Source organism: Amphiura filiformis, chromosome 14, assembly GCF_039555335.1.
Source record: "Amphiura filiformis chromosome 14, Afil_fr2py, whole genome shotgun sequence".
NCBI lineage: Eukaryota > Metazoa > Echinodermata > Ophiuroidea > Amphilepidida > Amphiuridae > Amphiura > Amphiura filiformis.
In genome coordinates, this window is record NC_092641.1 from 47,937,609 (window position 1) to 47,957,447 (window position 19,839).

A 19,839-nucleotide genomic window follows, 5' to 3' on the forward strand; every position below is an offset into this window, starting at 1 on the left:
TACATTTGATTCCAACTTCCTTTATCAAAGTAAGTTCAGTTCAGTTCAGTTCAGACGTAGTTCGATGGGCTCATATTATGGGGAGCGGAAAACACCAAATTGGTGTTTTGTGACCTTTGATATTCTTTTGTCGCGAGCGACAAGTCTTTCAATTCACGCGAGTGTCCTTGATTACGCTTCAGTGGTCATGAAAGGATTCAAAAGATAACCTCTTTGAACAAGTTCATTTGGATTGTTAGATTCAGCTGTTAACATGATTTTTTTAATGCAAATCCAATAATAATGAAGGTGTTAAACTCACATTTTTAGTGACGTTTAACCACTACACTAGTGGTTTTATCAGACTGGCAACTCATCACATCTGACTGCTTCCTTTTATAGGCAACAGGAACCACTATAGAGGGCGTGATGAGTTGGTCAAATATGTTATTGAGTGAATGGGCCCCTCGTCCTTGTTTAGAGTGCCTTTTCCCTTTTCGGCGTATCCAGATGGCTTCTTTCAGCCACCTAAATGGGACAAGAAGCATCGGTTTTCTTGGTTTTCTGCTCCTATTATTAGGCGGGCTTTTATTGCTCTGCGTGCTGGCCATAGGCTTCAACTTAAAAAGTCCATGTTTTTAGATACCTTCTCAAAATATCAAGAGCTATCTTAAGAACCACTGAAATTCTAAAATTTTGGAATTTTTAAACAAAATTTGGAAACTTGACGTCTGCAGTCGACACCCTCGCGGAGAGAGTTAACTGCAGCTTGTTGGACATCCTTCATCTTTGGATTCACAGTTATCCACGCATGACTATTGAATTAATTTACTTAGCAAATTAATAAATCCGTTGATATGTATGTCTAATGATTGTCCACTTTCTATTCATACAAGTGACACCTCTCGTGCGTTGAATATTTGGGCGTACCCTCTACGAAAGGTCGCTCAATTTCAGTTTCATTTTTGACACTTTCACATTAGAGTTGTATGAAATTGTCGTCACGTTTTTGTAGTCTGAAACAATGCAAGTGTAATTATACGATACCGTTTTTACTAACCTTGCTATTTGTCACTGTTGATATTAATGACCCATCACATACAATCGTAGACACGGGAATTTCTGATGTAATATGCCTAATTATTGTAATTATTAGAATCACTTTTGATCATCAGTAAAAGTTGCAACGAAATTTTATTTGCAGCACAGCAGCGTCCGCCAAAATCCAAGTGTTTCTAGAATGCCCTTAGAACTTAATTTTAATGCTAATTTATTGCACATGCTAAAGAAACCTGGTTACCTTTTTGAAATAGCCGAGTGGGAGGGTTTCAATGAAATATTTTTGTGTAAAAACTGAAGCATCCTAGGTATAAAAAATATATGAATATTAACTGTATATCGTGAATAAATATATAACGATTTGTGATACTATCGCGGTACAATTTTTCTGGTTTAGAAGGCAGAGTATTCTATTTTAATTTTGTTTTAATATTTAGTAAAAATAAAAAATAAAAAGATCATGAAAATACTATGTAAAAATTTCATAAACTTTGTAGTCTAATGTGGACTTTTTGCATAAAGTACAAAAACCCACCATCTTTCCATAAAGTACAAAAACCCACCATCTTTCCACTTAAACTCCTCAACAAAAATCAGAGTTTAGACTTTCTCATCGCAATCCAATTCGTAGTCTCGGGCCCAGACTGCAAGGTCTGTAACGAACGACGAGTGTTAGGACCGACAGATATCGGCTGTGAAGGAGACTAGCCTATTCTATCATGTCTATCATAACTAGTAATTAGGGTAATTTTGTAATGAGGGTAAACAGATTTTTATTCAACCAAAACTTTTACTTCAGATAAAGTTGTCAAAACATTGAGACATGAGACATTGACTCAAATTACTCATTTTGCTGATCTAGATACATTTTAGGCAAAATTGTGGCATTTGATTCGCATAAAGATGTCAAAACATGTTATTTTAATGATTTTTGTACATGTGGTGACTTTGGGCGCATCTTGGATTTAGGGGGAAAATCGAGGTGGCCTGTGGGCCTTTTTTAGCCTTGTATTAATGACCCCAACATTCGCTAAGTATGGTTCTGGTACAGGAAAAAGTGTTAGGTTTTTTCCAGGGATGGACCTGCCTATTTGATTGCGGTACTTTCATGACTTTTATTTTCCTCCTACAGCTTTTTACACCGCAGATGCAACGGCGGAAACATATCACGACTTCTTGCCTATCAGAGAAAACGCTATTTTCAACGGTGGCACGGGGACATCGCACATGTATTTAGTGATCCCGATAATTGATGACGATGATTTTGAAGGGACTGAAGAAATTGATATTGGGGTTGAGACTACTAGGACCTCGGGAGTTGAGGGTTGTACAAGCTTCGACCACATGGATGTGTGTCCGTTCAAAGTTCAGATCACTGATAACGACTCGGAAGCTGCTGGTAAGTAATAGCGATCAATATAATCAAGTTAGCAATCAAGTTAAGGCGTTCGACTATGGTGCGAGAGGTTGTGGGTTCGAACCCTGGCGGTGCCTAGTATGCTCTCGTGGAAAATTGAAATTCCCCTGGACAAGGAACTTACTGCTAATTGTCTCGTTGTAACCCGTACGAAACTCGGGGAGCTGATCCTGCTTGCGATGGTTATTTGTGGAATGTCTAGGGTGTGCGCTCTTGTAGCAGCAAAGTCCCTGATTTGTTGTTAAATGGTTTATGGAATGATGTGGGCCGTAGTGGTCAGCGACAACCTGTAAAGTGTGCTGAGACCCCGGGGGGGGCACTCACATGTTAAGGTGGTACGGGTATGTGCGGCGCTCAAGGGTCCCTTTTTCAGGCTCTCCCGCAGTTCCTTAAGCCCCACATTTGGATCTGCTCCAGTTCTTTGAGCCTCAAACTCTGACAATTGTAGCTCTTTAAGCTCAAATTTGGAAAAATTTTGAAATTTTTAGCTCAACAGCCTATAATTTGGCCCTAATTTCAGTTCTTCAAGCCCCTATTTTGCCCGAAAATCAGTTCTTAGTTCTCAAAGTTTGGCGCTCCGCGCCGCACACCCCTACCAAAATTTAAGTTGAGTGCCCCCGGGGCTGAGACTTGTGGATCAACGTCTAGGCGTTGTGCCTTTGCGTAGCGCACTATAAATCACTGCGCGTTTTTTTATAATTTTTCACAAGGTCATCCATCAAAATGAACCAAAATTACACACAGGATTACTTCAATACTCTACTCTAAACACATGTCCGTAACCATGCAAGCAGTAGTCCAACTGACACAACATAAAAATGTACTGACATGGAACAACTTCCTGGATCACATTCACAGTCCAATAATTGACACCCAGCTCAAGAAGTGTCTGCTTTATAAATATTCATATCGTACTGATCACTCCCATTTGTCAGATTAGTGTCTATGAAAAGAGCGGTATTGTATTCAATCTATGATTGCTGATATACACGGATGATGAGTGCAACCTGCTTGTAGTGCAACGCGATATATTAAAAAATTGTTTGACCCTGTTACATCGTCACTTCTACGGCGAATTGCCCGTGCTATTTCAAGTAAACACATATCAAAACGGAATTACCCCCTTATTTATTTCTGGGCATTATGACACATCATTTGTTGCAATGGTCCCAACATTGATGTCGCAGCGTACATTTAACCCAAGATTTCAATGTTGCAGCAAAATCCTATTTAATTAGTATCCATGAAAGGAAATGTTTCGAATTTGGAGGCGTTCAAAGCGAGGCCGGTCGAGATCCGTCGGAACATGCTTTTCAATACGGAATAAATGCATACCTCATCGTGACATCATCCAAGCAGCAAAGTTCATTTCCCATTGAAAAGCGTTATCCGACGGATCTGCAGTCGACCATTCTGAAGCACATGATAATCAATAAAAAAATGGCACATTCACATCAGTACTTATTGCTATCGAATCTGTGACGTCAATATTGATATCGATTTACAATTAGGCTGTTCCAGTTAAATTACATACCCATTGGCCATTGGCTGTTCCATTTAATTTATATACTCCCTCTGGAATAGATTTCCCCTAATCAAATTGCATAGTGTGAACTTCAATCTATCAAATTGCATAGCTTCACTGTGAAAGAGAGATTTTTTTTACTTTTTTTTTTTTACTTTAAAATTTTTTTTACATTTTTTGTGTCAGTTTTGGTTTGGGTCCGAATCGACCTGCTTCCATTCTGAATAGCAGAAAATGGCGAAAAATTACATACAAGGCAAAAGGCAACTATTCTAGGCATTGTTGACATGGTGCCTTCGCGAAAGAAAGTTTCCTACTATAAAGACCTAACTTTTGAGACGGCTTTCTATGTTTGAAGGTGCAAAATTAACAATAAGGCGCCCGGTTATACCGCCCGCGTTCAGCATGTCATCAAAGTTTGTTTTGACAGATGACGTCAGACGCGATGAAGTTTTTTAATCTCCGTCTTTGATAATATCGAATGATAGAATTCGCCATCTTCGTCCTGTGAATAATTTGAAGAAAACGCTAGAATAGAAGGCTGACGCTGCGCCGAAACACGTATATGTAAGTGTATAATTATTTAATGATAAATGAACTATCATATCACTAAATGTTCCTGTCATTGCTGCAGTGCAAAACTTCTCATGCAATTCCATCTTTAACATTACATTCAAATAATAATTATATTGTAAATTGGAACTGACGCCATTTTTTTTCAGGAATATCTTGTTTGGGGAAGAACAAGGGTTAATCAGTATGCTTCGACAATATTTATAAATACATATTTATAAATACGCACGTGACCACCTCCGCGCTGCTATAACAGCTTGTAGACAGTAAGTCTCGAAGTGACCTTTTACCATAGCGGGTGGTCTTCCTGTACATTTGAACGCAAAGGTGGTAAACAACACGAGACTAATGTGCAATTACTATTATTATTATTATTATTATTATTATTATTATTATTATTATTATTATTATTATTATTATTAGTATTATTATCATCATAATTAGCGTTATTATTATCGTTATTATTATTATCGTCCCAGGCACAGTCCTTCCCACATATTCCCTGGAATATAGTGAATACAAGGTGGTCGAGGATCAATCACCATTTACATTCAACATCAAGAGGTCACAAATAGGAAATCCCGCAACAATCTGTAAGTCAAACAAAATTTCATGTGATCTTTTGTAAATAAATCATTATTGAAGAATAATTTTACTGGCAAAACCATCAGCTGTGGTGTATTGTTATTTTTCAAGTACTGTTCAAAAACATGAACATACAAGTTCTTTGTTAAAGTCCCTGGTCCATTGTAAGCTCATTCCGTCAGTCAATCAACAACTACGGAAGTATGGTCATAAAGCAACGTAAAGGATTGTGAGTGAAATCTTGTCTCACATGCATAGATTTGTGAGTCACCGAAATTAAAAGCCAGTTATAGTCCATATGTTACAATCGTTGGAGGAAGAGTTTAATCAAATTTATTATATTAAAATAATATTATTATTATTTGCTATAAATCAGGAAATGTTGTATATACATTAACGACTCTGTCAGTTTTGATTTAAATATCGCACAATTTACACGAAAGATTGATGATAAGTAATTGTCCATTCGGCACTCATTATGGTAGTAGATCACCCCTCATTTAGTGTAATTAAAGTGACCCGCATCCGAAAAGTTTCGATCTTTAGATTGACCAATGATGCAACATCGATGCTTAATATTTCACAAGTTGTAGGGATCGACCAATATCGACCATCTATTCCAAGATCGAGGTTACCATGGTTACGCATTTGAAGACCTGACCGCAAGAAGACCGTAAGTCCACTTGGCCCCTAAACATGTATACACTAAAGTTGCGTATAGTTTCGTATAGTTTGGTTATGTTTTATACATGTTCAGGGGCCAAAACTAATCTTTCACAACCTTTCATCACCCTGGAACATATGTTTTAAACATTATAAAACCCTAAGAAACTATACGTAACTTTAGTGTATACATGTTGAGTGGCCAAGTGGACTTACGGTCTTCTTGCGCTCAGGTCTTCATTTATTGCCCGGATCCTTTTCAACGCGTCATGTTAGCACCACCGGACAAGATCTTGATGCAGTATCCGACACCATACTGACGTTTGCACAGGGCTCACAAACCGCTGTTGGAAGTGTTACTATTATACCGGATAAATCGAAGGAAGATCCGGAGGTGTTTGAGGTTTCTATTGCGAATCCCAGTGACGGAGAATTAGGCGAAATCAGCCAGGCTAGAGTGACGATTTGCGACACAGACTCTTCAAGTAAGCGAGCACTATACATTGTGTCATGTGGTGTAACCAATGTGGTAGGGTGGTGATACCCCTCGCCCCGTCAGGGACCCCGGTCAAGGACCAAATGAAATGCACATTTTGTCAGTATGTAGTACCGGTAGCGGCCCACGTAGCGGCATACATTTACGATATGAAGTATAAATCAGTCATACTGTGGCAATGGAACACTTTCAATTTTGACCCCCGTATAACCCTATGGGGTCATTTATTTCAAATTGCCCAAGGGTGCTAGGGTGGCATCAGCCAGATTCTGAACCAGTGGGTCTCTCAGATATAGAAAAAACAAAACAAAAAACATTTTGTGCGGACCAGACTATTTGTACATTTTTGTCTTATCCACAGAGACTAGTTTTTTCTTAGATAGTACGAGCTATCCGGTAATGGAAAACAGTGGCTCGACAGTTGTAGTGGTTCGTCGGACGGGGGAAATTGGTAACGAAGGAAGTGTAGGTAAGTTGCAGTGCATCTGGACAAGTATAGACGAATCCAACTTCACGCATTCCTACACCTCAAAGCTAGGTCCCTGCTGAGTCTATTCCACCAGAAATGTGAAATGATGCGTCCATGGCGGGAATTTTACGTGTTACACGTAGACAAAATGTCGGGTTATATAAAGTTTATGAAAACAGTTTTGAAAACATGTAATATGAAAAAAACCAAAACAACGTTTTTAAAAATGTTATCAAAATGTTACTGTAACAATATTTTTCGGCAAACATTTTTGCAAACTATTTTTATAACACCAGAATGTTTTGCAGTACATTTTATAAAAACTTTTTTTTTATTGAATGTTATTAATGTGTTATACCATCTATATAGTTACTTATATAACCCGATAGTCTACACTCATCTAGATGCATTTATTACTGCTCTGCGTGCTAGCCATGCGCTTCAACGAAAAAGTTCAAGTTTTTGAAATATTTTCTCAAAATATCAAGAGCTATCATAAGAACTACTGAACCAATACTAGGCTTGTTTGTTCTCATTTTAATGCATTTTTCATGCTGGTTCCAAATATGGTCATGAAAATTTATATTGATTTTTTGAAATATTTGAATTTTAAAAAATTTGAAACTTGTCGTCTGCAGTCGACACCCGCGTGAAGAGAGTTAACGTTTTTTGTAATACGTTGTGTGTTTGCTGGTATATTACAGTTTTGGTTACTAGCGAAGTTGATGCCAAATCAGGAGCAGACTACACCGACGTTAGAGAAGTATTAGAATTTTCTCCTGATGAATCCGAGAAGGTAGTTGAGCTGCAGATTTTGGACGACACTGTCGTGGAGACTGCCGAGTGTTTCAGGGTTTCGTTGTATCAACCCGTGGGTGGTGTGCTTAACACAAATGCTAATGCTACAGTTACGATCAAAGATGATGACTGTGAGTATAAAGTCGTGTTCACGTGGTGTGATATAAGTGACTTATTACCGGTAATAAGTGACTTATGTCCGACCGTTTAGTTACGAATAAAGTAACATGAGATGACCGCATTGTTGCTAATCAAAGATCAGGAACTGATATGATATAATCTCACGCGCTTATCATTTGCAAACACAAATCATTTAAATGGGCATTTCGTGATCCACAGCCTCATCCCCCACTTTTCCTAAAAAAAAGTTGAGATCTTTATACCACTGGAAACCTCTGGCTACATAATGTTTATATACCAAACATTTCTTACAGATTAATTCGTTTAGCAAAAATATCGTCAAATTTGAATTTCGTTCTTGTATACCAGGGAATAAGCTTTTTTCGTGGATATCTAATGAAAATGTCATAAAAAGAAGATGCTAGGATCACGAAATCCGCCTTTAACTTGTATTGCCAGAATTGTATCATCGAATCGGGAGTACTTAGAGACTGTTTTTTCAGTGTAATTTTGTGTTTCTCTTTAACAGTTTGTTTTTCATTAGAAAGTCGATACTTTGGTGGTTTGGAATCTACAGTTCCTCTACAGATTGGAATTACGAAGAATGGATACCATGGTGCTCCAGCCACCACTGTTAGTAAGTACTGTTTTCATCTGTAACTGTATTGTGCATAATGTTATACGCTGCATACGCTGCAGATTAAAATAAATACCACCCAAAAGGTGCAAAACAACATTAATATACATGGCCGATAGGGAACAAAATTTTACTATGTTGATTAATGTGAAATAAGTACTCTTTAGTTAGCAGATAAACAAGATAATTTTAATGTATCAGACGAAATGACGAATTTCCAGCGATTCCGTTTTGTACAAAAGTTTGTGTGACTTCGGCATACTGGGAATCCCAGAACAACGTGTAAAATAAACCATCCCTTTGCATTATAATGAATATCATAGGGGACGACCGTATCGATTTATTTGCAATGCTAAGCCGTTTTACTATGTTCGCTATGCGCGGTCGGCGAATCGCTAAAAGCACTGCACGGGTTTATAATCATATTTGGACGGTAACATAATTATACCTTTTGCAGGGTTTCGAACTGTTGAAACGGGGACAGCTGAATCGGATAGAGATTTCACGTATATTGATCGAACCATTGACTTCCCATCTGAACGCAGCTTTATGTATGTTTCTGATCTTGTTCTCCGTAAGGATGATACATACGAAAGTCAGGAAGCGTTTCGTGTTACGCTAAGCTCCGACGATGAAAATCGTGTGTGCGAACCCTCATCGGCGACGGTCATGATCGACAGCATTGACGGCAAGTATATGAGGCTATAGACATGTTGCTGTTATTATTATTATTATTATTATTATTATTATTATTATTATTATTATTATTATTATCATTATCATTATTATTATTAGTAGTAGTAGTATTATTAGTGTTAATATTATTATTATTATTATTAGTAGTAGTAGTAGTAGTAGTAGTAGTAGTAGTAGTAGTAGTAGTAGTAGTAGTAGTAGTAGTAGTAGTAGTAGTAGTAGTATCAGTATCAGTATTATTATTAATAAATAACGATCATATTAAGCATGATTATTGTTTAATGTTTAATGATAATGTCGATTGCATAATTGCGTAAACTCTAAATAAACATTAATTTTCACCAGGTTGGCCGTCGCAAAATAATAAAGGAGACAAGGAGAAAAAGCAATCCCGCCTGGGAATCGATCGAACCCAGGACCTCAGGTTTACGAGACCTATGCCTTAACCACTTGGCCACGGGAGCTTCATGATTAGGCTGGTTGAAATTCGAACCCATAAGCGGTCACTTAAACTTATCTCCTCCCCTGCGTAAACTCTCGTACTTTAAATAAAACGCGTGACCGATCTCATGGTTCAATAACCCAATTATATCTCACGTTATGATTGTATTATGGTTGATCTTCTCGTTGCAGAAAAGTGTAACCATGCATGCCTGAACGACGGTGTATGTGTTGATATCAATCGATGCCTGTGTCAACCTGGATACACCGGAGATATTTGTGATCAGAGTAAGTTATATTTCATTTGCAATCATTAGCGTATCCAGTGGTATATTTCATTTGGAAAAGTGGTGAGATGCACTGATGACAAGAAAATAAAGGACAGATGGAAAGACCGTGGAAATTACACTAAGGCATCAGCCTCCTCAGCTTTGCAGGGGTAGTAGTTTGCTTCAAACTAGAATTAAGAAGAAACCTGAAAAGATCCTATAAGGATCTGAGGCAGGATTCAGATCAGGCAGAAGCTGGCAGAAGTGCATAATTCCCGATTGTTTTCGACAGCTGGCTGAAAAATAGACAGAGATAATTATCATGATTATGGTAGCCACTGCTGGTCTGCTGCTACATTGACTATCTAAAAGCTTTCGATACTGTCTAGCAAGAAGGTCTCTGGAAAGCTCTGGACCACCTAGGCTACTCTCCGTAAGGATGATGCATGCGGAAGTCAGGAAGCGTTTCGTGTTACGCTAAGCTCAGACGATGAAAATCGTGTGTGCGAGCCCTCATCGGCGACGGATCGACAGCACGACAAGTATGAATCTATGAATGAGCCCGTAGACGTGTTGCTGTTATGTTTATTATTTATATTAACGATGATGATAACGATGATGATGAATAAACATGATTATTGTATAATGTTTAATGATAACGTCGATAACATATTGTGTAAACTCTCGTACTTTAAATAAAACGCGTGACCGACGGTTTATTGCCCCCTCTTAAAGACGGACCCATCTCATGGTTCAATAACCCAATTATATCTCACCTTATGATTATATTATGGTTGAACTTCTCATTTCAGAATTGTGTAACCGTGCATGCATGAACGGCGGTGTATGTGTTGATATCAATCGATGCCTGTGTCAACCTGGATACACCGGAGATATCTGCGATCAGAGTAAGTTATAATTTCATTTGCAATCATTAGCGTATCCAGTGGTGTATTTCATATGGAGGAAAAGGAGGTGCACTGATGACAAGAAAATAAAGGACAGATGCAATGAGTGTTGAAATTACACTAAGGCATCAGCCTCCTCAGCTTGGCAGGGATAGTAGTTTGCTAAATCATTTAAACTAGAAACAAATCATATCAGGATTCTCGGGCAGGATTCAGATCAGGCAGAAGTGCAGTAGACCAATAATATTGTTTTCTTTCATTTCGACAACTGGCTGAAAAATACACAGATATAGGGAAACCACCGCTGCTCGATACTGTCTAGCAAGGTCTCTGGAACGCTCTGGACCACCTAGGCTACTCGAGAAAGATAGTTAGACTTCTCTACGCCTAGACAGACTTGACATTTACTATGGAATATTTCTTCACGAAGTGCCAAGACTAATCTGAAAGGCGTATGCATAAACCGCACGGGTTAAATATTTAGTGGTGTGTGTCGAGAGATGGTGTCAAATTTTTTGTGATAGAAAATGTTCTTTCCATGAGTCTTCATTATGGTGCTCATAATGTAGCGAATTAGCCTAAAAAGGCCCATTCAGTGATTTGCTCATCCGGACAAGCATAAAAATCATCATAATTCAGATTTTGGTACCTTTGTTATTGTCATAGATGTGCTAACATAGCCTGTAAGTGGTTCCGCCGAAAGCTGTGTATATTTACGACAAAATGAGACATTTTACACGAATCTGTAATTTAGATACTGACAGTATCTAAATTAGCTACGTGTATTTGAATGGGGCTTCAACTTCATCAATACTGCTGTTTTCTTCGTTTTTTGCCAAATTTGTCATTTCAAAAATACCAAATGACAATTTGAATGACTCATCCTTCACTTTTTAGCAATTTATAAACAATTTTAATTTTTTTACACTTGCGCTGGGATCACTGAATGGGTTTTAAGGAGACTAAATTTGAGTTTTGTTGGAGGTTAATGTCTGAATTTCGGAACATTCTTATGATATTATTAAATTAATTGAAGTTTGAGGTGATATGTACTGAACTTAAATACCAGTAAGTGTTGATCAAAACTGAATGCACTTGTAATGTACCAGTTTTGAATGTGGGAGGAGCTTTTGAAAAAAAAATGGCTCTTCAAAGTGGTATGTACTCAGAAAGTTTGAACGCCCCTCTGAGGTCAAGTGTTCTAAACTTGCTGTACATAAATAAACAGCGTGAGTTTATTGGACAACCAGGAATCCGCGCAGTTGTTTTTGTACCGTAAGTTTATAACATTTGACCCCAGTGAGGGACATTCAAAGTTTCTGAGTTCGTACCACTTTTAACAGCCATATTTCAAGCTCCTCCCATCCTACTATAATTCACCAGAATCTGTTTGTGTGTTTGTGTATCTGTTTGTCTGTCCGCCTCTTTTCTCGGAGACCGGGGGTCGCGCGTTCCTCAAACTTGGTGGGTGGGTGCAGCTTGGTATGAGGAAGAACGAGTTTATATTTTTTAAGGTCAAAGGTCAACGACCGGGTCAAGTCTAATTGAAGTCTAATTTCAAATTGCTCCTATGGAGCTAAAACTTGGTGGGTGTGTTGACCTTGGACTAACAAATAAAAGTTTCCACGGTGACCTTTTCGTCAGACCTACGGTTAAGAGGTCATAGGTCAAGAAAGGTAAAATTTTCAAATTGCCCCTATGGAGCTCAAACTTGGTGGGTGGGTGGATCTTGGACTAACAAACAAAAGTTTCAACGGTGACCTTTTTGTCGGACCTACGGTTAAGAGGTCATAGGTCAAAAAAGGTAGAAATTTCAAATTGCCTCTATGGAGCTCAAACTTGGTGGGTGTGTTGACCTTGGACTAACAAACAAAAGTTTCCACGGTGACCTTTTCGTCACACCTACGGTTAAGAGGTCATAGGTCAAAAAAGGTAGAAATTTCAAATTGCCTCTATGGAGCTCAAATGTGGTTGGTTGGCGGATCTTGGACTAACAAACAAAAGTTTCCACGGTGACCTTTTCGTCACACCTACGGTTAAGAGGTCATAGGTCAAAAAAGGTAGAAATTTCAAATTGCCTCTATGGAGCTCAAACTTGGTGGGTGAGTGGACCTTGGACTAACAATCAAAAGTTTTCACAGTGACCTTTTTGCCAGACCTATGGTTAAGAGGTCATAGGTCAAAAAGCGTAAAAATTTCAAATTGCTCATATAATTGAGCTCAAACTTTGTGAATGGGTGTAACTTTGGCCAAAGAAGCGCAGGTTTGCGTTTGTTAGGTCATACATGGTCAAAGGTCAGGTCAAATTTCAAATTGAGGGCGAATGTAAGGGCAAATTGTAAAACGCTGCAATTGAGCTCAGCTGTGAGGAAAGTGATCCCAGCCAAAGGACACACCCTGATTTTGAGATCTGAAAAAGCCAATAACCATGATAGCCGAAAACCGCGAGATACGGGTAACCGCCTAGTTTTCAAAATTTGCCACATTACAAGTGCATTCAACTGTGAAAAATACCAATTGCCGGCAAATTTTAGGAAATATCACCTCAAAAGCTCTCAAACCCCAATAAATTTGATAACAGAAACATAACGTCCGAAATTGTGTCCCCACAAAGCTTAAATTCAGCCTCCTTAAATCCGCAATTTTAGGCAAATGCACTACATTATGAGCACCATAATGTAAAATTCTTGGAAAACACTTTTTCTATCAAATATTATTTGACATCATCTCCTGACACACCCCAGTAAATATTTAATCCGTGCGGTTTATGCAGACCCCTTTACGATTAGTCCTGGCACTTCGTGAAGAAAATAATATTCCATACTAAATGTCAAGTCTGTACAACACCTCTTAAAGTACAATAACTTCGAAGTTTGAAGTTCACCCAATTATATCCCATCTTCATGATTATACTGTGATTGAACTTCTCATTTCAGAATTATGTAACCGTGCATGCCTGAACGACGGTGTATGTGTTGATATCAACCGATGTCTGTGTCAACCTGGATACACCGGAGATATTTGCGATCAGAGTAAGCCATTACATTTGCAATCTACAGTGGCGGGGCAATGATTTTTTTGGGGGGGCAGCAAAGTGAATTTCAGGAGGAGGGGCAAAATCAACAGATTTTGCGCAAAATTGCAGCAAAAAGTGGAACTTTTCGTAATTTTGGGTTTTTACTGGGGGAAACTATGGACAAGAGTTCTGACTGAGGGAATTTGCCCCCCCCTCCCCACCGTGGTGCCGCCACTGGCATTCAGTAGCGTATCCAATTGAACTTTTTCGGTAAATCCCATAAGCCTCTGCGAGTACACCTGAGAACACGTCATTTTACGTCACGCCGATCTGCGCCGATGCGCACATCGTTTATCGAACATCGTTACTGCGCATTACAAGTCGGCGTGACGTAAAATGACGATTTCTAAGGTGTACTTGCAAAGGCTTATGGGATTTACCGAAAAGGTCAATCCTTTTGAATCGAGGAGACACAACGAGGAAAACACCATTCACATGTTCACAGGGCAGAAATCGTAACGTTCCCGAGTTCCAATAATTGACAATTCCGGACTACGTCCGGGAGTTTCAAAAAGTATAGTGCATGTGACTCCAAGTTTTAATCTGCATTAACATCTGTACTTAGGTGTCCGCACGAAGAAATCTTTGCTCTACAAATGATTGGAAATCACACATTTGTAACCACTTTTCATCACAATATATGATATGTACACACAGGTAAGCAATGTATGGATGGGGCAAACAGGTTGTCAATTATTGTTGATATTAATATTTTACCAATTACATTAATGCAAACTGGAGTCACTACACCGAACGTTCTACAGTACAACTTCAGAACAATTCCACAAACGTTCAAATTTTGTAGTTACTGCATAGGGCATCCGGGGGAAAGGGTTTTAAACGAAATCTCCCTCCTCCACACAAGATTTCGCCACTGTTTGCGATCATTCGATGTGAAAAATGATTTCAATAATTCATTTATCATGTTTAAATATTTCCCTGTGTTTCAGCTCAATGTACCTCTCCGTGCGTTAACGGAGTATGTGTCGGTCCGAACGAGTGCCGTTGTAACAACGGATTTTCAGGAGCTACTTGCGCAGGTCAGTTATTCCATGCAGTAACAAAATGTTCTAAGAGACTGATATTAAATTATAAATCATCCTAATGTCTTAGCACTAGCAGAAAAACTATTTCTCATGTATTGTTCTTAAATATCGAAAAATTGGAGCCCGAATTGGAGTTAGCCGAGCCAAAATGCCATCAACGGTAGGAAAGGGTCAATATTATTAGAACACTATATTTTAGGGATTTTCAATTCAACTTTTTGGTCAATCCCATAAGCCTTTGCGTTTGTAAACCTGATGTCATCACGCCGATGCGCACATCGAATATACCAACACTTCAGTTTGAAGAGTTTGATTGAACAGATTCATCAGGATCGGTATAGTAAACTGGTTAACAAAGTTCTTGTATCTGATCCAGATACACTGGATCAGATACAAAGAACTTTGTTAACCAGTAAAGTGAGAGTTATTTTGTGTACTTCTTTTCTTTAGAATTTTCTTCAGAAAGTTGCGCAGGTTTCTGTTTCAATGGAGGCGAGTGTGTCATAAGAGGATCGACCAGGACCTGCAGGTGATTATATTCTGTTTTGTTTATATCGCGGCTGTTTGATATGATCATTTATTAGATTTTCTAACAAAACATTATATAATGTTTAATTTTAGACGTAGACAATACCAACAACTATCAAACTAATATGAACATATATTTTCAGGTCTTTTTAAAACATAGATTTTCGTTTCCTTTCCAACTTATTCGTCTGTTTCTGTTTTTTGTGGTATTTTTTATTCTATAAACTGTATATTTATGTCCAAATTGAGGGCGCTATTTATACATCTTTTTAATTTAATTTAGCTAAATAATATAAGTTATTCCTAACATTTCATGATAAAAAGTTTTTTGAAAATTTCGTTGCTATAATAAATGATATTTGATACTCCTCTCCTGATGTTTATACCAGTGTCTACTCCTTGTAAAGATGAAAATATGATTTCAGATAAATAGCGCCATCAGTGTTCACCTTTTCTTAAAAAATGACGCAGTTTTACATGCTATCAAACAACCGATTATTTGTTTGTCTTTTTCCTCCCACCCCATAATAAACTGCAGCTAACAAAATTCTTCACACGTTCATTAATTTGTGTTTTGTTTACTAATTACCTTCAAAACAATATGCATATTGATGCACATAATGGTCACAATAATAATATAATGTTTTAATTATTAAGAGTAAATTAATGATTATATTATTTCATATGTCGTTGGGATTTCCGCATTCTGACAAACGCTATCTAGAATAACTAAAATAGTTTATTTATCTCTTGACTTTTATATCATAAAATATGTTTCGTTTAAGATGCACTGATGGTTTCACTGGTGACCAGTGTGATGAGCAGATTGTTACGGACAGTGGTAATGGTAATGGTAAGTTAAAGGAAGATTTCGTCGTGATCCTAGCATCCTCTTTTTATGACATTTTCAGTAGATATCCACGAAAAAAGCTTATTTCCAAAATTTCAATTGATTCCGATTTTGCATTTGCGAGTTATACATGATTATGTGCATTACACTGCTCCATAGGCCACTGTTGTAATTTCGTTCTGGTATAGACGAATCCAAGTAGCCAAGTCATGGTCAGGATTTGGTCGGACATCTTTGGGTAGCCGCTAGCACCAACCTGGTGCTTTGAGCGTCCAATTGTGCAAATAAAAGCCGCCTAACACCTAGAAAAGATGCAAGGACGAGGAGGGTTAATAGAATAATAGCTAATAATATATATAATCGAGATAATTCCGCAGGTAATCCCGTCGCATCTATTCATACATATAGTATGGGCGGCCGTGAGGGCCAAAAGGGTCTCAAAACTACACAAGGGTCTCAAAAGTACAATAAGGTCTCAAAAACACACAAAGGTTTCAGAAATAAATACACAGTTAAGTCTCAATAGCACAATACGGTCTCAAAAACAGAGAAAGGTCTCAGAAACAAACACACAACAATGTCTCAATAGTATAATAAGGTCTCAGAAACAGGGAAAGGTCTCAAAAACAGAGAAAGGTATCAAAAACAGAGAAAGGTCTCAAAAACAGAGAGGTCTCAAATACAGAGAAAGGTCTCAAATACAGAGAAAGGTCTCAAAAACAGAGAAAGGTCTCAAATACAGAGAAAGGTATCAAAAACAGAGAAAGGTCTCAAAAACAGAGAAAGGTCTCAAAACAGAGAAAAGTCTCAAACACAGAGAAAGGTCTCAAAAAAAGAGAAAGGTCTCAAAAACAGAGAAAGGTCTCAAATACAGAGAAAGGTCTCAAAAACAGAGAAAGGTCTCAAAAACAGAGAAAGGTCTCAAAAACAGAGAAAGGTCTCAAAAACAGAGAAAGGTCTCAAAAACAGAAAAAGGTCTCAAAAACACGTTAAGGTCTCAAAAACACGCTATGGTCTCAAAAACACGTTATGGTCTCAAAAACACGTTATGGTCTCAAAAACACGTTATGGTCTCAAAAACACGTTATGGTCTCAAAACACGTTATGGTCTCAAAAACACGTTATGGTCTCAAAACACATTATGGTCTCAAAAACACGTTATGGTCTCAAAAACACGTTATGGTCTCAAAAACACATTATGGTCTCAAAAACACGCTATGGTCTCAAAAACACGTTATGGTCTCAAAAAATACGTCAAGGTCTCAAACCAGGTATTACAACCGACCGTTATATGTGCAGTACCGCATGCAGTATACTGCACACATCAGCAGGCGAAACTACACATTCCGTCACGCACTTCCGCATGAGGAACTACATATCCCAACTTGCATTTCCGCATGCGGTGATGCAGGTCGGGATGTGCAGTTCCGCATGGGGAACTGCAATATTATTGGTGTATTTCCGCATGGGGAATTTCGGTATATAGGCCTATGGATGGGTCATTTTGTTTTCAAAATTTTCTTAATTTCTTTTGGAAAATAGACCAACTTTGCATCACTGCAGCCAAAATGTTTCTCAAATTGCTTGCGGTTGTAAGTTGTAAAAACTAAGACAATTTGTGTTAGATTTGGCCAAAACTTTTGTCCAAATTTCTTACAAAATTACAAGTTGGACTTAAAAAGTCTTATCATATAATGCGATTGAAAAGAAATTTTGCATATTTGAACACGTTCCTAACGTTTTCCTACACCTTTTAGTGTGTAATATAGAAACGTTGCCCAAAATATATGTGCCAAAATTGCTTGCTCCCCCCCTCCCACACCCTTTCGACCTGCCAAAATTACTTGACCCGCCCTTTCGACCTGCCAAAAATGCTCCCCCTTTGACATGCCAAAAATGCTTTGCGCCCCCCCCCCCTATAATTCACCACCCCGGCCCCGGGTGTACAATTTATTGCACCACCCTGACAAGTTCATCAGGCGCCTAGAGGTGTAAGTGAATTGAATAGAAATTTAGTATGAAATGGGTCTATTGAGAAGATTTATCAATTTTGTCCAGGTATTTGGAACATGGGATCACTCAGGGTCCACCACATATCCATGTTGGTATATCACTGTGGAGGATGAATCTTATTCAAAAATTGAGTTTTATTGGAATTCAGCAGCAGGCATTGCATTCACTAATTTGGACATTTTCAAAACAACTTGCACCTCCCTCATCAAAACAAAACTTCACTGAAACCCTCAGTTTTGGCAAAAATCAATGCCTTTTTACACCACAGAAAAAAAGTCTTCTTTGTGCAAGGGGTAAATGTGAAAGATAAAAAGCATCACAAAGAGAATATTTTGAGGCAATTTATGAATTGTTTTCAGCTCAAAAAAATTGACATATTTTGCTTAAAATTGTTTTCCTTATAAATTTGGGGTTTTTTTTTTCTTGTTTCACCCTTGCTATTAAAAAAGCTCAACAATTAACTTGTCTAATATTGATCAGCCCTTACACCAGTCACCATGAAAACAAACACATAGATACATGTTAAATTGTATTCTTATTTATAGTCACTTTATTTTTCTAAGCACACACAAGTATTCCAACATGTGGTCAGTATACATGTATGATTCAAACAAAAATACACAAAGTTGTAAAACCTAAAGCATGTGTTACATTTTTAGAATTATTAATAAATTTGTTGTTTAAAATTATCAAATTTTACTAGCAGTGCCCGTATTATTTTGAATATGCATAATTAACATTAAAAGTTGGGTTGTTTGTCTGTCACTTTTTAATTGATTTAAGGAATATCAACAAGGAATTACAAGAATAATAACAAAGCAGCCATGAAAGTGAAAATTTTAGCTCTTTTGACCTTGGGAACTCAGGCCTGTACATGGGGGAGTGGGGAGGGGTGCGACCACACCTTCACCCCCAAATTTGCACAAGTATACACAAAGTACCAAAATATCACATTTTTGTGAGCATAGCAAGCAAAAAAATCAGGTTTTTACGCTTTTTTGGTCAAAAAAGGTGAAAATTCCACTTTTCACTATATCACCCCCCCTGAAAAAAGTGTACTTTCTCAAAATCAGCATCTCCAAAAAAATCCTGCGTAGGCCTACTACGGGCCTGAGGGAACTGTGACAAGCCCTAACTTACAGCTAAAGAGCATTACTTCTTGTCATTTATATAAAGCACTTATGATTTAGAGCTAATAATTCTGTTTGTACTGAATTTATTCCTAAAAATCATAGATTCTGAATCAGCACCCCAAAATTGACTAAGAACACTTCTCAAACCTTGTATAGCTCTCTGTGTAGACCCCAGTCCGAAACCCCGTCAGTCCGACACCAGCGCCTTAGACCGCTCGGCTATCAAGGCTTGATGGTGTCATGATGAAAATTTAAAAATATAATCGCAACTTCATTACTTCAACATACCACGTGTGACAAGCAAATACAGAAAACGTACCATATTTTGGAATTTTATTTGTTTAAAAACATTAATGTGTATTAATAGCGCTCAATTGTTGATAACTGCGTGTTTTATAATACAGAAATAGGAATGAGGCTATACACGCACAATAGTATAATCGATTTTGATTCACACGTGCGCTACGAACTCGCCGTATACTAAAAGCATAGGTTATCAATGTGGCGTGGCCTACCATTTTTCTTGTAGCTTCGTTTATACACGTCGATGTTTTCATC

The 19,839-nt window shown here is 37.9% G+C and overlaps 1 long non-coding RNA gene across 1 annotated transcript; it reads left to right on the plus strand.

Moving 5' to 3' along the window:
- The first annotated feature begins 13,596 nt into the window (after nt 1–13,596).
- On the plus strand, nt 13,597–16,132 carry LOC140169062 (uncharacterized). Its single transcript, XR_011861335.1, has 4 exons — nt 13,597–13,667; nt 14,662–14,751; nt 15,208–15,286; nt 16,071–16,132. It is a non-coding gene; the product is annotated as an uncharacterized lncRNA (long non-coding RNA).
- Nucleotides 16,133–19,839: the final 3,707 nt, after the last annotated feature.